The sequence below is a fragment of the Notothenia coriiceps genome, unplaced genomic scaffold, assembly GCF_000735185.1.
Source record: "Notothenia coriiceps isolate Sejong01 unplaced genomic scaffold, NC01 NC01_scaffold00019001, whole genome shotgun sequence".
Lineage (NCBI taxonomy): Eukaryota > Metazoa > Chordata > Actinopteri > Perciformes > Nototheniidae > Notothenia > Notothenia coriiceps.
The window spans coordinates 1,263,792-1,267,803 of NW_011351702.1; the positions used below are offsets into that span (position 1 = coordinate 1,263,792).

Here is a 4,012-nt window from a genome sequence, read left to right on the forward strand (position 1 = left end):
TCTCCATTGACTTCAATATATAATTTTTCCGAAATAAGGTCCCATGGAGGTCCACCGGAAGGGGAGGGACTTCGCCACTCTATATAAATAAACTTGCCTTGCATTGCCTTTGTCCGACTTGTTTGAAAACATCGTTCGAATTGTAAGAGGTAACTCTGCCACTAAGTCATTGAAAAAGACATAGTGCACAGTTACAGTTTGTTTCATAATCCACCTTTTCTTGACCCCTTTACAGCGTTAAAGGTATATGACACTCAGGAAGAAGGGACATGAGAGAAAGCTAAAAGCATATGAGGACAAGGTTGAGAGAAACAGAGAGAGAGTGACTCATAAATCAAGTAGAGGTGAGATTGCTGAATCAGGGTTGATTGTGCCTGGGAGAGACAATAAAGCCTGTAATCATCTGTCTCTGCCGCACAGACCTGGCAATTATCTGCCCATAGCTGACCACCACAACAGAAAGGCCAAGGTCCATCTACCCTTACCCTATACAGCTCCAGGTTTTTAAGGGGAATTGTGTCTGCTGATGCAAACTGAAAGGACGGAGAATGCAATATTCCCTCTTGGAGAGTGAATTGGGGAAAACAGAGGATTTGGTTGAAGGAGTGCCGTGGGATAGTTAGCTTTTCCTTCCATATTTGATGTTTAGGAGCTTTTTCAAAATAACTAGTGGTGATATCTGTATGGACCATTTGTTTCTCTCTACCCACGCAATTAACACACATGCTCAAGGTAACCTCTCAATATATTACATCAGATAAAGGAAGAGTAGCCAATCATTAAGAGTAGCTAATCATTAAGCTGGTTTGACACTGCCTAAAGCTACATTCGCTTCCACTGCACTTCCTTTATTATAACGTCTGCTTTAATGCGGATGTCTCATATTGGCAGTTAGGGGACACATTTACCTTAATTTCCCTCCAATACATCTGAGCCTCAGGCATATGGCCCATCACTCTCCGACTGAAAGCACTACATTACAGCCTAAAAGCCTTTTTAGCCAGCCCAATATAGGAGCCAAATGAATAGTGGGGCTGTGATTATTTTTTCTATTGACCAAATGAAACCTCTTGGCAGACCTCAGCTCAAGAATACGCTTTATTTCTCTCCCGACAAGCAGAGTTTTGTTAATAATTGCGATTCCAGTTTTAGCTTTTATCAAACACAAATAATAAAAAACATATCATAAAAGGCGCTTGGTGTTCGTATCATGAGCAGAGGGTCATTTTTCATGTGGATACATCTGTTTATTCACTGCTTTTATTTATTTTTAAACTGAAACTTGCACTACTGTTCAAAAATAAATAACAAACCTGGAATTATGCATTTGGGACTTTATTTTTGCTTTTTCTTGTTGTACCGAACCCCTACAGAACCGTGACCCCCAAACCGAGGTACGTACCAAACCGTGAATTCTGAGAACCGTTACACCCCTAATTGTGACATGCTTTTGTTCTTTGCTTTGAAAATATGATTAGTAGGCTAATCATATTTTCAAAGCAAAGAACAAAAGCATGTCACAATTAGGGGTGTAACGGTTCTCAGAATTCACGGTTTGGTACGTACCTCGGTTTGGGGGTCANAATAAATAATACAGCCCAATATTTAAAAAAATGGTTATTCTTTCCCCCCGCATATTTAGCATATTTCGCAACTTTCCGCATATTTCGCAACTTCCCGCAATTTCACCGCATAAAATCACATAAAACCCCCGCATGTTTAATCGCATAATCAAGGATTTTTGCCCGCGTTTTTCTGGAGGGTCTAATATAAGTAAATAAGTAAGTGACTGGAGACACAGCATCACTTTGGAGTCTCTATCTTCACAACAAGTCTGACATGTGTGGTTTTGAGTGAATTTTCTCTACTGCTATTTGGTAAATCACCACAGAATTTGGTACCTTTTCCGGATAATTAGTTATGACTTAAGTTACCCTCTTACGTTTAATTTAGAGTCACTATACCTCAGCTGTTCACTGTGTGTTCATTTTTAAACACTTTACTTCACTTTACTGTTAGCACGCAGATTTGAGCTTTAAGCTTTTCAAGGAGTCTCTCCAGCTCTCCGTCTATTGGAAAATAAGAGTCAGGAGCTGTGGGCGTTTAGTAACTTTGCTAAAACAACTCTGAAAGGAGTCTGTCACAGGTGCGGAAAGAAAGAGGATCAAATCAAGATGAAGTGATACAGAAGGAGAGAGAAGTAGAATTATAACGATGGGATAAAATGAAGGAGAAAGATGGAGGGAAGACGAGAATGGGGGAGGGGAGAAATGTGAGAGAAGAGTGATGGTGTGATAGAGGGAGAGAATTAACTCGGTCTATGGAAAGCTGATTTCCCTTCAATCTATCTTCCTGCCTAATACCCTGATTAATAGAGATAGGTCTGAGTTAGCCGAAAGAAGAGAGGAGGTGAGAAAGTAAAGGATCAAGGGGGGAAGTGAATAAGTGAACGACTAGAAGGAGGGGGGGTGAGGAAGAAGCCTCCGGGATGAGAGGATGAAGAGGTAATAAACAACTTCCAGTGGCTAATAAATGAGTCCCAGATTAAATCTAGCTGATTGACTGAGAACATCAGCTCGAGTGCAAACTGTCTCATTGATTTCGTCCTAATCGATATCCCTGAAAGACAAGCGATGAAAATAACAGCCTACGTTATGTTTCCCTTTCACCAAACAAGTCCTTCATTCACCTCAGTAATACATTCGTAATTATTTTAAGTGATTTCATTTGGGTTCATTTAGCTGCACTGACAGAACTGACGAGATCCCCATTAGGCGGTATCATTATAATTAAACCTCGGTGTAATTTTAATGTGGTGTTTTGGGTGATTGGGGATATGCTCATCCAAAAAGATCCAATGAACGTCGACAGGGGGAGAAATGGCATTGATTAAAGATAATGGGGGATAAAATGTGGTGGAAATGGTCTGTTTAAGAGAATATTAACACTTGACACTGACATGGAAAGCATATCAAGTCATTTACTGTCATTATGGTGGCTGATGTACAAATGAAAACAGAACACCATCTATGATCTAACTTCTCATCCATACATTATTCTCATCATTAGAACCCCATACAAATGTAATACTCATTGGAAAATACAAGTACACATGTTAGTATCTGAGTAACAGAACTCTATTTGGAAGCTGCAGCTGATATTCAGGTCCAAAACAGACACAAACATGTAAGCTATTGATAAGAAAAAAAAAAATATCACACCAGTTTATCCAAAATATAATATCTAATGAGAGTTTTAAGAAGTTTTCTAAAATATGAATTGAGAGTTTTCTTGTTCTTTTGTTAAGCATGAGTTTGTTTGAGTTCATTTGTCCCCCAAAACATCTATAAAAACAATCTACACTACCATTTCAAACACAAATTGAGAGTATAGTTAATATTGAGTTCGGCAAATCTATCTCCTTTAATTGTTATTTAAATACTTATTTCATGGTCCATGGTTTTTAACCTTAATATTTTAGTGACGCTCCGTCATTTAAAATCAATGTATATATTAGAAACAAACTTATTTGATTAAGTTCAATCCATCCATCTTCTCCCCCTTATCCGTGGTCGGGTCTCGGGGGTAGCAGTTCCAGCAGAGAGCCCCAAACGTTCCTTTCCCCACATCAACCAGCTCTGACTGGGGGGTCCCAACGAGCGCTCCCAGGCCGGAGAAGGAGATATAAATCCCTTCACTAGGTCTTGTTCTACCCCTCTGTCCCCTCCCAGCCGTAACTAGGGTGCTCGAACCACCTCAAACATGGGCTGCCTTTCGACTCCGAAGGGAAGGAGCAGGTTCAACTCTGAGTCCCTCCGGATGGACTGAACCTCTCACCTTATCACTAAGGGAGACACCAGCCACCCTGCGGGAAAACCCATCTCGGCCGCTTTGTATCCGCGGATCTCGTCTTTCGGGTCATGACCCATCCTTCATGGACCATAGTGGAGGTGGTAGGACGGAAATGGCCCGGTTAGACGAGAGCTTTGCCTTCTGGCTTCAGCTCCCTTTT

At 40.7% G+C, this 4,012-nt stretch overlaps 1 protein-coding gene across 1 annotated transcript in view; it reads left to right on the forward strand.

Annotated features, from left to right (window-relative positions):
• The window catches only part of sgcg (sarcoglycan, gamma), a 184,718-nt gene that overhangs the window by 2,351 nt on the left and 178,355 nt on the right, over window positions 1-4,012 (forward strand). The gene's annotated exons all lie outside the window — the stretch shown is intronic.